The sequence below is a fragment of the Hemitrygon akajei genome, chromosome 20, assembly GCF_048418815.1.
Source record: "Hemitrygon akajei chromosome 20, sHemAka1.3, whole genome shotgun sequence".
Lineage (NCBI taxonomy): Eukaryota > Metazoa > Chordata > Chondrichthyes > Myliobatiformes > Dasyatidae > Hemitrygon > Hemitrygon akajei.
In genome coordinates, this window is record NC_133143.1 from 44,372,742 (window position 1) to 44,388,625 (window position 15,884).

At 38.0% G+C, this 15,884-nt stretch overlaps 1 protein-coding gene across 6 annotated transcripts in view; it reads right to left on the reverse strand.

The window, feature by feature from the left end:
* Nucleotides 1–15,884, reverse strand: part of LOC140713762 (cadherin-18) — a 638,248-nt gene that overhangs the window by 379,940 nt on the left and 242,424 nt on the right. The window contains exon 1 of one of the 6 annotated variants that reach the window (XM_073024260.1): nucleotides 1,386–1,481. The exons of the other annotated variants lie outside the window; for them this stretch is intronic. The gene's annotated coding sequence lies outside the window, so the exon portion shown is untranslated. Of the gene's footprint in view, nucleotides 1–1,385; nucleotides 1,482–15,884 lie in introns of those variants that run through there. 6 annotated transcript variants of the gene reach the window in all.

A 15,884-nucleotide genomic window follows, 5' to 3' on the forward strand; every position in this document is an offset into this window, starting at 1 on the left:
GTATTTAAGGAGAATGAAGATAACAGCTGGGAAATTTAGGAAGTGGAATGAAGTTCTCTCACTTAGACCAAGTTAATTTAATATGCAGCAGTCAATGGTTAAGCAACTAAAATCCATATACAAAAGGGGATTTAGTTGGCAATGCACAGAGAGTGAAAAAGGGTTGAAGAGAATACAGATACATAGACTGATTGATGGGTGCTGGTCAATGAAGGGAGGTGACTGGTGGTCTTTAGATCATGGAGAAATGAATCAGAATCAGATTTTATTATCACAGAGATTACACTGAGTAATTTGTTATTTTGCTACAGCAGCAGTATAGTGCAATATAGTATGAGGAAACAATATGAACACTTTAAAACTGCATTGCTAGATATTGTAATTAATTTCATTATATTATAACTATCTCGATAATTTAACCATTCTTAGTGAGAGTACAGCAAACATAATAACATTTTAATGGAAGACTGGAAATGGACATATAATTGGCAGGATGTTGCTTGGAAAACCAGTGGTGGCTATTTCATGAGGTAATACATCAGAGCAAGTTCCGACCCTTGTTATATGGCTAGGCTGCAGACAGCAGCAATGGTGTCATCAGCTTCCTTCCTACTGAGTACATTTTATAGAAAGACCTCATTAAGAACAAATGAATCAATAGCTCAGTGTGTGCAAATTAATAATCAGCAGAGACAGAAGCAAAATGTTGATAATTATAGCTAGACAATTGGCGGCTAGAATGGATAGTATAACACTGGAGAAATAAAGGTGTGCTAACCACTCAGAAAGATCAAAGCAATAATGGTTAAAACAAGAGTGAACAGCTGATCAATTACATGAATGTCATTCATAATATGTGGCAGAAGATGACAAGCATTGTGACAGTTTTATAGCTGTCAAACTTACTTGGATAGCAAGCCTCAAATATAATGTACTTTCTGATCTCCATGCAATAGGAAATAGATGTTAGATAAGGCTGGTTATTTTAAATATTTAAATAAATATATTTATAATATATACCAGCCATTGGTGTTCTATGCATCAAGACTATTTTACATTACATTCATATTGAACTTTATTCTGCTCTGCTACGATGATCTTGTGGAGACAGTGTCAATATAAGAGAATGAAGCCATCCTATGAAAACATATTTTGTAATACAGGCTCATAAAATCATTAGAAGGTGACACCATAAAGTTTGTTCCAAAGCTATCAGTGTGAAATATTAATTGGTGCACCCTCATAAAGCCAGATGCACGTTTGTGGAGCAATTTGCAATTCTCAACTTGGGCTCATTGATCAAACTTGCATAACTTGCTTGAATCATGTATGATTTTCACACGGTTCCCTATCATCACTTGAGTAGTTAAAGCAGTGATGTTCACCTTCATCCCAGGCGAGTCAGCTGGATTAAATTGGTCTGAAAAGTGCCAAAACCGATGTGGGAGTAAGCTTCCCATTTCTTTGCAGGTGTTCTGAAGATAATAATGAACACAGTGGGCTATTATTACATCGATGATTGTTCAAAGTTCAAAAAAATTTCAAAGCAAAATTTATTATCAGAGCACAAACGTGTCACCACATACAACCTTGAGATTCTTTTTCCTGTGGGCATACTTAGCAGATCTATAGAACAGTGACGGTGAACAGCATCAATGAAAAACAAACTGTGCAAATGCAAATATAAATAAATAGCAATAAATAACGAGAACATGAAATAATAAGATAAAGAGTTCATAAAGTGAGACCATCAGTTGTGGGAACACCAGAAATAGAACGAATGTAGTTATCCCCTTTTGTTCAAGAGCCTGATGGTTAACAGGTTGTAACGGCTTTAAAACCTGGTAGTGCAAGTCCTGAGGCACTTGTACCTTCTATCTGATGGCAGCAGTGGGAAAAGAGCTTGCTGTGCATAAGATGCTGTTAGGCTTTCAATATTACAATAATAACTACTTTTTATTGACGGTGAAATATTGTTGGATGTCCTTACAAACAAGCTCTTGCTCCATGCCAACCTATCCCAAGTCTTTACAGTATTGATCAGATTCTGAAGAGGCATTTAGTCAATTGGAAGGCAGCTACAGTCTCATCTTCTCTACAATATAACTCAATGTCTCACTTTGTCATATACAGCCATCAGAATCAGGTTGGTAAGTCAATGTAATTACATTCCTAATGCATGTAATTCATAAGAATCCATTAATCACAAATGAAGGACCTGTTCATTCTCCCACTTCTACTCGTATCTGAGTGTTAGTCACAGCTATAGCAACTGAAATTAATTTACAGTGAAGGTTATGAAATTAAAATCAAGCAAACAAAAATGAATACACCGTCACTAAAAACACTGGAAGGTAAGAATTCATTCTTTATAAAATTAAGATTTGCATAAACTATTAAAAATCCTATGTGTAAACACTTTTTCCAACTTTTTCTATGTGAAGTATTTACTTGTCTCATCAGAAACTATTCATCACACTAGGAATTGCATCAGTGTCATTCAATGCAACAAATGGCAGTAGTTCTGCACGTAATGATAGCTTTGAAAAGTGAGGGATCAAAGTTCAAAGTACCTTTATTATAAAGTATGCATACTTTATGGAACCTTGATATTCGTCTCCTTAGAAGCAGGCTCAAAACAAGGAAACACAATAGAGCCCATCAAAAAAAAAGACCGTCAAAAACCCATTGTGCAGAGAAAAAGAAACAAATCATGTTAACAATAAAAGTAAGCAAATAGCATTCAGAACTGATGCTTACAAAAGTGAGTCCACAGACAGGAAGCCAGGCATCACTGCAGCCAGCTCAGGAGCAGGCCACAGCCTCAGTTCATTAAAGAGCCAAGTAAACGTCACTGAGCTGTGAGCTGAACCAGCCCATCGCCGACATTCTGACACTTTCAATCTGGCCTGGTGCTTAAATCGTCCAAACCTCAGGTCATTCCTTGCTCTCGGATCAGGGCCCTGCCACTTCGATATACTCTTGGGGTAACGCCTCACTGCCTCGATTCAGTCTGTACCTGACCTTTCCAATTCGGCCCAGTGCTTAAATCAGTCAAACCTCAGGTCTATTCTCGCTCTTGGGCTCAGGCCCTGCCTTGACTCGGATCTGCCCCATCTAATAACCTCAGGTCCACTCCAGCAATGGCCGAATATTGGCTCATTTCCCTCTCGCAGGCCCGGGCCCTGCCATCTGCACTTGACCCAACATGTCACAATCATACTGCACCTTTGAGACTTCAAGTTACACCATGAAAATACCAGGGCATACAGACGATTCAAATGCTCAATTCCAAAAGGGAAGTTACAGGCTACTGTCCGCTGTGATTGTTTACTAAGTACATTGTACTTTATTATTACAAATTAATTGTAAAAATGCCAACAAGATTACTTCTGATTAGTCTGCTCATCAGTACTTCAATCTTCTTTTTTAATTGAATCTCTTTTAATGAGTCAACACAGCTTGATTGTGTTCTCCTAATATGGCGATAGGCTGTGATACTGAAGTTAAATACAGTGGGTTCCAGTTAATTGGGGTAGCCACTTATTAAGGACAACTTTAAAAGAACATAGGACAATCAAGAAAATAGCCAGAATTCCCTTTGTTTATTTAGGACACTATTCTGCTTAATTGGAACAGGAGACTTGTTGAACAGGTTTAACTCGTGTCAGTCAAGTGCACGTGTGTGGCCATTAGAAACTCTACTGTGCTTAGAATGAACAGTTTTTAAGTAGCATTACTTGCATGCGTTTGTGTTCAAGAAGCAGTGACTTTTTGTCACTGATGGTTGGTGAGCAATAAATAATAAGATAATTCATTACAGTTTTACTCATTGTGAATTCAAACATTCAGGCTTGGAAATGCCAGAAACATCCAGGAGTGAAAAGAAAACGATTTCACTAGTTCATCAAGTTAGGGACTACAAAAAAATTGAAGGTATCAACAATTGTCTTGAATATTACAATGAAAATGAAGACTTTGAGGTTGCAACCATCAAAAACATTGTGTGAAAATGGTTCATTAGCTGGATTAGGTGTCTGCACTGATTTTTTTCAAAAGAACGCAGACACATACACTGGATGAACTACACTGTCAATAACTATTAGGAACTAATACACAGTTTTATAGTAGTATTGATAGTATTCTTAATTTGTTCTGCATTCCATTTAAATACATAATTTGTTACTCAGTTAAATGGTCGTTTATCATTTCTATACTTTCTTAAATATTTCTCTGAAATCTTGGCTAATTGGAGCAGCCACTTAATTGAGCTAAAGTATACTGGACTTGCCAAAGTGTCCAAATTAATTGGAATCCACGGTATTTTCATCTGGCTTATTGTTCATTTCCAACAGTGTCTTCAGACCCTTATGAAACTAAGGATGGCTTTTTGTGACCCACTTCTTTATACCTGTGCACGGCCCCGGTACAACATCCAGGTTTACTGGGAAAGTGTAGGTACCAATGTCCTTTCTTCACTCAGTTGATGAATATTAGGCACTCAGTCAGGAACTCAGCTCTCCTCCTGAATGTCAGCTAGGTAAGGAACATCAAAACCAAACAAGCTATATATTTCACACGATATACGGATGTTTAAAATTGCAACTTTTAATCTTCAGTGTCGTATTTACACTCACAATACTTGTGCAGCAATCCATAACACTGTGTTCTTCTTTGAATATGCTTTTATCTTGTCAACAATAATTAAACAGAGTTAAATCTGGCTGAAAACTTTTGCAATATAATATGGAGATTTTCCAAAAGCTGTTGGAAACTGTCCTCAGTGGAGTAATCTAATTATTACAGTATGAGGGGCTACAAATTAGATGTGTCCTTGTTGCACTCAGAAACCAAAGTGCAAAATCCTTTGATTCTCAGAACAAAGAGAATTCATATTCTACTTGTCCACATAAATATAGCTGCCACTTAAAGCCAAGTTCAAAGGCAACTCTTAGCCTTTCAGTCTGTACCTGACTAACATGTCAAGTTCACCATATCAAACAGAACACTAAAATGTTTCTGAAGAATAATGCACCTGAATTGACTCTTTTTAATGCATATTTTTGAAGTTAAAAGGAAATAACCCCCCCCCCCCAAATCCCAACAAATACTAAGAATGTCAAATTCTTACAATGATGCTTTAAAATATAAAGAAATAAACACTGTGAAAGAAATAAATAGCTCAATTTAATTATTTAAAATGTTTGTTCAAATTCTAGTGGAAACTTGTCCATACTTCTTGTCTTTTCTTTTATTTACTTAGCAGAACAAGCATATTTTATTTACTGAAGTCTGCCCTGTCAGTGCCGACTTGTTTGAACAACTCAGCCCACATGTTGTCCACATTTTATAAAAGTATCAGGTCTCAAATGCTAGTAAAGTAAAATATAGTGGTGAGGGTATAGTCAAAGCTCAGTATTCAAAACACTTGCTTAGTGCTGGTGACCAAAGGGAGAATATCCCCCTATTGATTATTTGACTTTAACCAAAAAAACTACAGAATTCCAATTGCTACAAATTTTAAATAAAACAGAAACTTTTGGAAATAGCCTTCAAGTCCAACAGTATCTGTTGACAGAGAAACAGAGTTTCAGATCCAAGACCCTTCTTCAAAATAGAATTATTTTGTCAACCTTTGTTCCTTCCTGAGATTGATGTTGACCAAACTGATTAAACCAATTAAATTTATCATTTCCCCCAGCTTACTGCCAAAAAAGTGTTTCAGACACAGCCTTGGATAACCAAGGAAATAAAAGATAATATCAAATTAAAAGCTCATTTGTACAAAGTCACAAAGAGTAGTGGGAGACTGGAGGATTAGAAAAACTTTAAAAAGCAACAAAGAACAACAAGAAATAAGGAAAGGGAAGATACAGTATGAAAGTAAATTAGCACAAAATATAAAAACAGATAGTAAAAGTTTTTATAAATATATAAAGCAGAAGAGGGTGGCTAAAGTCAATGTTGGCCCCTTGGAAGATGAGAAGGGGAAATGGCTGAGGCATTGAACGACTATTTTATGTCAGTCTTCACAGTGGAGGACATGTCTAATATGCCAAAGAATGATGTTATGGACGAAAGGGGATGTGAGGGCCTAGATAACATCACTGTCACTAAAGAGATACTGATGAGCAAACTAGAGGGCCTGAAGGTAGATAAGTCCCCTGGTCCTGATAGGATGCATCCCAGGTTGCTGAGGGAATTGGCAGATGTTATAGTAGATGCGTTGGTAATCATTTACCAAAACTCTCTAGACTCTGGGCAGGTCCTGGTAGATTGGAAGGCAGCAAATGTCACACCACTTTTTAAAAAAGGATGTAGGTAAAAGATGGGCAACTTTCGGCCAGTTAGCTTAACATCTGCAGATCTGCAGTGAGGAAAATGCCTGAAGCTGTCATTAAAGAAGAAATAGCGAAACATTTAGAAAGGAGTGGTTCCATTAGACAGACGCAGCATGGATTCAGAAAGGGCAGGTCCTGTTTGACAAACTTACTGGCATTCTTTGAGGACATAATGAGTGCAGTGGATAGAGGAGAACAGGTGGATGTCGTATACTTGGATTTCCAGAAGGTGTTTGATAAGGTGCCACACAAGAGACTTATAAATCAGATATGGATGCATGGAATTGGAGGCAGTGCATTGGCATAGATAATGGATTGGTTAACTAATAGAAGGCAGAGAGTTGGTATAAATGTTTGTTTCTCCGGTTGGCAGTCAATGAGTGGGGTGCCGCAGGGGTCGGTGCTGGGCCCGCAGCTGTTTACCATTTACATTGATGATTTGGAAGAGGGGACTGAGTGTAGCGTAGCAAAATTTGCTAGTGACACTAAACTGAGTGGGAAAGCAAATTGTACAGAGGATGTGGAGAGTCTGCGAAGGGATATAGATAGGTTAAGTGAGTGGGCCAAGATGTGGCCGATGGAATACAACGTTGGTAAATGTGAGATCACCACTTTGGAAGGAATAATAGAAGAGTAGATTATTATTTAAGTGGTGAAAGATTGCAGCATGCTGTTGTGCAGAGGAATTTGGGAGTGCTTGTTCATGAATCACAAAAAGTTGGCTTGCAGGTACAACAGGTTATTTAGAAGGCATATGGAATGTTGGCTTTCATTGCTAGAGGGATTGAATTCAAGAGTAGGGAGGTCATGCTGCAACTGTAAACGATACTAGTGAGGCCGCACCTAGAGTCCTGTGTGCAGTTCTGGTCTCCATTCTTAAGAAAGAATATACTGGCTTTGGAGGCAGTGCAGAGGAGATTCACCAGGTTGATTCCAGAGATGAAGGAGTTAACCTATGAGGAGAGATTGATTCGCCTGTGTCTGTACTCTCTGGAATTCAGAAGAATGAGAGGGGATCTTATAGAAACATACTAAATTTTGAAAGGGCTAGATAAGATTGAAGTAGGAGCTTTGTTTCCTTTGGTAGGTGAGACTAGAACTAGGGGATATTGCTTCAAGATTCAGGGGAGAAGATTTAGGATGGAGATGAGGAGAAACTGTTTTTCCAGAGAGTGGTGAATCTGTGGAATTCTCTGCCCAGGGAAGCAGTTGAGGCTTCTTCACTAAGTATATTTAAGATACAGTTAGATAGATTTTTACATAGTAGGGGAATTAAAGGTTATAAGGAAAAGGCAGGTAGATGGAACTGAGTTTACGGACAGATCAGCCATGATCTTATTGAATGGTGGGGCAGGCTCGATGCGCCAGGTGGCCTACTCCTACTCCTATTTCTTATGTTCTTATATTCTTATTTGATAAGCATCGCATACTACCTTTTCACATATGAAGTATATAGTCAGGATTTTATTCTTTTGAAAGCCATGGTAGTTTGACAAAATACTTGATACCAAGGTGCAGAAAGCTATGATGGCAGAGTTGGAACAATACTCTAGGAACACAGGACTCAGACCCAGGAACAAATGGCTTCTTACTTCTCTGTTGCAGCTTTGAATCTTCATTCTGGATAAACTGATCTAAACAGATTCATGCACATACTCCTGGCTAGAGTGAACTAGTATAAATAAAGGATTTGATGAAGCAGAGATTGCTTTTGGTTCTCTAGCGATCAGGTATCTATTAGTCTCAAGCACAATCAATATTTGTATAATATTGACTAACAGCATTTGGAATCACTTGGGTGCCATGCTGGTGCAAAGCAATAACATTCTACAGCAGCTCAACAGCTGCATCAAGCTGACAGTTTACATTAATCCTGTAAAATGTTGCTGCCAGATGTCATTTGACATATAAAACCGAGGAGATGGCTGTTCACATGATTGGCAGTTGCAAGGGGTCATTATCGAATTAGTTGTGCAGCATTGATGAATATTCATTAATAAAAGGATTTTGAAAAACAAATCATTTAAAAAGGACGTGTATTTTCCTATTATTTTAACAAATGCAATTTTTAAAATTAAAACTTTGGAACAGATGTGTGGGAAGGAAAACTCAATGAAAAATGTGAGACTTTTGTTTTATCAAGCATAATTAAACAAGGTGCTATCACATTGAAAGAAAATTTAAAGCTTCAAGTTTCCACATTTTAATAGCGTTGTAGCATTGTAATAACTCATTGTAAAGAGGACAAACAAGAAACAATTTTGTGTTTCTTTTCATTAAGAACATTTCATTAGTAGCTCAGTGAATAATGGGTAATATAAACAAGACTGCCAATTTTCAGCAAGGGTTCACAGAGCGACTAGAAACTGATCTTCAGTCACTACATCTCTGCACTATCAATACCTTGCACTCAGCCTCCAAAATCCATCCCATTATTTTGCACAAGTAATTCTTATCAACCCAGTGATGAATTTCTAAGTTATGATTCACTAAACTGATGATAATAATTCTATTGCCCAATGGAATAAATGTTCCATTGCTTATTGAAGCCTGGTCATATTTGAATGTTAAATTAAACTAGAATGTAAGATTATGATTTGATCTGTAAATGGGTAAAGGACCATTACAAAAACAATAAGTTGTAGTCATAAAACAAATGAATGTAATATTGCATTATAATGCCCATCACAGATATATTAATAAATAGAACGTGAATGTTCAAATTTTGATCAAAGAGGGAAATTTCAAAGAATGGAAGAGGAAGAAGAGGGGCGAAAGAAAGAGATGTAGTGGCCTAGAGTGAGAATTCAAAAGTCATGGACAGAATTTTTGAGGGTTTGACCTATGAAGGTAGAATTTATAAAATCAGAGATATATAATAAGCTAGATTTGAAGGACAGTAGAAATTTCAGCGGTTGCAAGTCTGCAACAGGGTGAAGACATGAAGAGATAATGAGGCCATGTAGGATTTGAAATTTAAAGGAAGAATTTTAAATTGAAATATTGTCAAACCAGGGATCAATGTAGATCAGCATTCAGTTGCCATTTGTGATATGGACAGTCATTTGGAAATAAATCAGATTGATATAGAAGCAAACAAGTAAAATTAGCCTGGACAGAATTGTAATGGTCAAGTTCAGAGGTGAAAAAAATTAAATTCAAAAGCATTGCAACTCAAAGTGGTGGTTAAAAACAAGTAATTAAATATAATGAATTACAGAGATGAGTGTGAGAATTTATCATTCGTTTAAAAAAGGATCGAGTGCTTTCTTGGTGTATATGACAAATAAACTCTTCTCTGGCCAGCTATACCTGGCTGGAAGTCTGAGAAGAGTTTATTTATCACTTGTTGCTTGCACAAAACAAATTTAAAATATTACCAGCTACATATTGTTCTTTACTGTCTAACCTTAGCACCAATGACATAGAACACAATTTTGGAAGTGCAATGCAGTGTGCAGTGAAAACTATGTTGTGCATTTAGCATCAGCAACCAAGAACACATTTCTACACCCAGGTACCCACAACATGATACACTGAAGTTCCATCTGTCAGTTCCTATCCCTGCAAAGTAGTGACAGATCACAATATTGCAAATACACAGAATATTTGGTCTAAGAAGCAATAGCACTGGAAACATTAGAAGGCTATAATAAGTAGATTGGAAGTTAAGTTCTACACTGCTTGCATTTTGAAATATGGACAATATGTGGATAGAGTTATGAACATTGGTTTTGATACTACAAACTTATGTGATAAAATTAATCTACTGGGAAGCTTCTGATGTCTTTCTTTCTCAGCTGTTCTGCCAATGAGGTTCTCAGAACAATTGAATCCTGAAGATGAGGAAAAGCTGAAAGTTATCATTTCTCATGATCTGCAGTGCTCACATCTCATTTGACTGTTACAGTTACCTCTCCTTGGAGATAATTTTCTCATGTTCCTTTTTCTATGTAATGCCTTCCATCAGAACAGCACAAAATCAACCTAACGATAAATGAAACCAAGGCATCCACAGTGTTACAATGCTATTGACCATCTTTGGGATTGAACTGATTTTTTCCATTATGAGTTGGAAGGAAATGAGATGGTGATGCTTATAAAAGTAGGTGGCATGTGACTAATAAAACAAGGCAACACAAAGTGATAAGGAGTAGGCTTGAAATGACAGGATCTATGTATTAAATTACCTGCTTTGAGTGTGTGTTAGGAACAACCGTTATTAATGACACCTGTGATGTTGTTGATAGCAATCTATTCTTTATCAGAGATTTTAGATTCAAGTCCAACTCCAGAAATATGAGCTCAAAAATAATTATTGAAACTACTGTTTGTTATTGAAGGTGCCAACTCTCAAGGTATGGCCTGCCTGTTCTCTCAAGTGGCTGAAAACATTCCACTTCAAAGTAGGCCAGGGCAGGTATCACCAGTATTCTGGCCATTTATGACTAAAACTAAAACTGTTTATTTGCTTATTGTTACACAGATGTTTTGCAATATTTTAATACAGGAGTCACATAGTTATTTGTTTATAAAGAAACTGGGATTCCATTAGTTCATAAAATTCACTTTAATAACTGCGGGTCCTACATTCTTTACTTTTCTCTGGAAATGTGGACGTCAATTTTCCATAGACAGTTAAGTTTGCTTCAAGCTAAACTCTTTCCCACCCAAAAAAAAAAGAATTAGCACGATTAGAAAACATAGGAAACCTACAGCACAATACAGGTCCTTCGGATCACAATGCTGTGCCAAACATGTTCTTACCTTAGAAATTACCTAGGGTTACCTATAGCCCTCTACTTTTCTAAGCTCCATGTACCTGTCCAGAAGTCTCTTAAAATACCCTATCGTTTCTGCCTCCGTCACCGTTGCCACCTCAATTGCCAGTTCCACTCAATTGCCAGTTGCCAGTTCCACTCACCATTCTCTGCATAAAAATCTTACCCCTGACATCTCCACTGTACCTAGTTCCAAAGACCTTAAAACTGTGCCCTCTTGTGCTAGCCATTCAAACCCTGGGAAAAAGCCTCTGACTATCCACACAATCAGTGCCTCTCATCATCTTATACACACCAAGTCACCTCTTATCCTCTGTCGCTCCAAGGAAAAAAGGCCAATTTCACTCAACCTATTCTCATAAGGCATGCTCCCCTAATCCAGCCAATATCCTTGTAAATCTCCTCTGCACCCTTTCTATGGTTTCCTCATCCTTCCTGTAGTGAGGCCACCAGAACTGAGCACAGTACACCAAGTGGGGTCTGACTAGGGTCCTATATAGCTGTAACATTACCTCTCAGCTCTTAAACTCAATCCCATGATTGATGAAAGCCAGTGCACTAAGTAAACCAAGTTAATAGTGAGACAAAAATATGCTAATTTTATTGGGGCCCAGAGCTGCAAAACCCCAGTATGCATAAGGCCAAAGGCACTGTGTGAGAAGGAAACAGAGTGAGGCAAATTAGAGCTCTCAAGACCACTAGACATAGGAGCAGAATTAGGTCATTTGGCCCTTTGAATCTGTTCTGCCTTTTCATCATGGTTGATATATTATCGCTCACAACCCCATTCTCCTCATAACCTTTGACGGTGTTACTAATCGTGAACCCATCAACCTCTGCTTTAAATATACCCAATGAACACAGATTTACCACCCCCATCTAAAGAAATTCTTCATCTGTTCTAAAAGAACTTCCTTCTACTTTGAGGCTGTGCCCTCTGGCCCTACACTCCCCCACTATAGGAAACATCCTTTCCATATCCACTCTATCTATGCCTTTCAATACTCAAAAGGTTTCAAGGAGATCGTCCTCATTTTTCTCAACTCCAGTGACTACAATTCCCTTCCTGCACTCCTTATTTACCTATCATCCTGTAACTTACTTCCTCTAGTATGCCCATTAACTTTCTCTTCATTTGTTTGAACTTGCCTTCACTAAGTGGGGATTTACAAAAACTGATAACTGACCAGCACATCCCTGGAACGTGGGAGAGAAACAGAATGCTTAAGTGAAGCTCACACTGTTACAGAAAGAATGAGGTCAGAATTGAACTTGAATACCAACTACTGCACTACTAGCTATACTAGTAGTTCCAAGCATTTAGTTCCAAGTTAATCTATCTGTTCCTAGCTTCCAGTGAAAGACCCCATGAGCTAGGAACTGTTCAGGCAGGCTCCCATTAACATCCACCAAAATAGGTCCAACATGACTATTTGACAGCCTTTCTCCGCATTAGCACAACATAGGATGGCACCATGCTTTATTAAAGGTCTACATATGCTAGCACATCAGATGTAGGAAAGACCTGGAAGGAACATCATGAACTTTGTGAACTGTGTGGTTAATCCCCAATTACTTTTTATAATCAGCTTTTCTTAGAAACACTATCAGCTAGTATAGCTAAGTGTTCCATTACACAGTTGCTTTCCTGTCCACTGTCTTCAATATGTGTGAACGTGGAGAACAAAAATGCAGGTACCAATATACTGGAATAACCTCTATCAGGTCCAGTTTACCAAAAGGACAATGCATGATAAACATAAGAAAATAGCCCACTTTAACTTTATACAAAGTCAGAATTAAATTTTGAAGAATATTTACATAATCTATCTATTTTTGGAACGGATGAGGGAAAGAGAAAAAAATAAAGAAAGATGATTAGCATTTATGAACCATCTCTCACAACCTCAGGATGTCGCAAAGCACTCTGCAGCCAAAGAAAAATTTTGAAGCATTGTCACCCGTACTGTAGGAAATAAACCATAGCATCAAAAAAAAGAATATTTATTAGGTAATAAAACAAATCAACAATATGGAACAAAGTGCAAAGTAACCATACTAAGGATATTTATAATTCCTTCTGTTCATTCTTTACCAGGGGAATTGGGAAAGAATTTCCAAGTCTGCAAGAGCAGCAAAACTTCTATGCTGCTACTTTATTATTCAACATGAACAGGTATAAATATTCCATAAACACAAAAACCAAAAATAAAAATGCATTCTTTGCAAGACATTTCTGTATAGAGAGGAGAAATACTGCTAAGAATCAGGGCTGGATTTTAATTTGTTTACACTGGAAGAAGGATATATTGTTCAGAAGGAAGAGAGAAATCCAAAGTTCAATAGAATACTTAAATCAGTCACTTTTTAACTTATCAATTACATTATCATGTGCCTTCAGGGATTCCCAACTAATTAACATGACAGAGTCTGACCAACATGAAGTGGTTTCAACCACAGTGATTAAAGAGACATCACAAGAATAGGGACAGAAGCCAGGAGTGATGGAGCACAGGCAAATTGCTGGAAGAGCTCTCCGAGGTAGTGCCTCATTTTAGTGACACCTCCTGAGGTGGTGCTTCAGGAATTTGTAAGATATAAAAGTACAGTTTCTACATGGCTGAGCAAACTTGACGGTTAAATCTCAAAGGCCTGACAGGAGGTAAATACTGTGGTCAACAGAAAAATTGTGGTGACATGTGGGAATTCAACACCAAAAGTGTTTAAATGATGTATAACAAACATACTTTTATCTATATACTGCTGTGCATAAAAAGCTCATCACTCTACTGATACACCATCTAAACCAACTTACTCACTGATAGAGTAAGTCCCTGAGTGAATCCTGCCTCATATCCCACCTTACATTGACAACCACATTCAGTTTTACACTAAACCATACCTTTCCTGACTATGCATTAAGCAGATACAGTCGGCCCTCCTTATCCACAGGAGATTGGTTCAGGGACCCCCCGAGGATACCAACAAACGCAGATGCTCAAGTCCCTTATTTAGCCTGTCCAGTGAGGTGCTCTTTAGGACCCAGCGGAACCCCGGACCTTATTTAACCTGCTCTGTGTGGTGGACTTTAGGACCCAGCGCAGCTCTGAATCCGCAGTGTTTCTGTTCACGAAAATAATCACGATCACGATTGAAAATAAAGTGGAAGTAATAAAGCAATCGGAAAGAGCCAACTTTACAACACAGTGACAATGGGCGTTGGGCTATAGTCGGTCAACAACTGGAACAATTTTAATGGAGCATGTGAAAGGCCCTGCCCTGATGAAAGCTACAATTATTACTAAGCAACACAATGGTTTAATTATTAAAATACACGTTTCTTAAGTGTTTTATATGCATAGAAAGGTAAAATGTATACTATATACTAAGACAAACGTTTGACTAACTGACGCTGAATAATACCGGATGTACCTGTTCCGACTTCAAATCCGACTTAAAGATGGACTCAGGAACGGAACTCGTTCATAACCCGGGGACTGCCTGTACTTTTAAATTATCTCTAGATTACTTATACTACCTAATACAATGTAAATGCTATGTAAATAGTTGTTATATTGTATTTTTTAGGGAATGATGACAAGAAAAAAATAGTCTGTACATGTTCAAACAACAAGTGCTGGAGAGAAAACTTCCGGGTTTTCCCGATCCGCGGTTGGTTGAATCCACGCATGCAGAACCCGCGGATAAGGAGGGCCAACTTATCTCCCCATTATCTGAGATGCAGTCAAACAATAGGATACTTCTGGAGAAAATATTACGGGAATTTCTGAGAGGAGTCCCAAGAACAAACAACAATTTTGCAAAGGCACTGGCAATCAGAATCACAATCAGGTTTAATAACACCAGCATATGTCATAAAATTTGTTATCTTTGCAGCAGCAGTACAATGCAATATATAATAGAAAAAATATGAATTACAATAAGTACCTATGTTAGCTAAATTAAATAAGTAGTGCAAAAAATAAAAATAAAAAAATAGTCAGGTAATGTTCAACTTCCATTTGGACTTTGGATGGCAGAGGGGAAGAAGCTGTTCCTGAATTGCTGAAAGTGTGCCTTCAGTCTCCTGTACCTCCTTCCTGATGGTGGCAATGAGAACAGGACATGTCCTGGGTGATGGGAGTCCTTAATGATGGATGCTGCCTTTTTGAGGCATCGCTCCCTGAAGATGTCCGGGATACTACAGAGACAAGAGCCTATGATGGAGCTGACTAAGTTTACAATTTTCTGCAGCTTATTTCGATCCTGTGCAATAGCTCACCCCACCCCCCACATACCAGATGGTGACACAGCCAGTTAGAATGCTCTCCATGGTACATCTGTATAAATTTGCCAGTTTGTTTGTGGACATACCAAATCAACTCAAACTCCTAATGAAATATAGTCACTGTTGTGCGTTCTTTATAGCTGCATCGACATGTTGGGTCCAGGGTAGGCCCTCTGAGATATTGACATGTAGGAACTTGAAATTGCCGACTCTTTCCAATTCTGATCCCTCTATGAGGACTGGTGTGTGCTTCCTCATCGTACCCTTTCTGATGTTCTTTGGTCTCACTGAAATGATTACAAGGTTGTAACTGTGACACCACTCAACTAGTTGATACATCTTACTCCTCTATGCCTTCTCTTCACCATCTGAAACTCTGCCAACAATAGTCATTTCATCAGCAAATTTATAGATGGCATTTAAGCTGTGCCTAGTCACACAGTCATGAGTGTAGAGAGGGCGTAGAGCAATTGT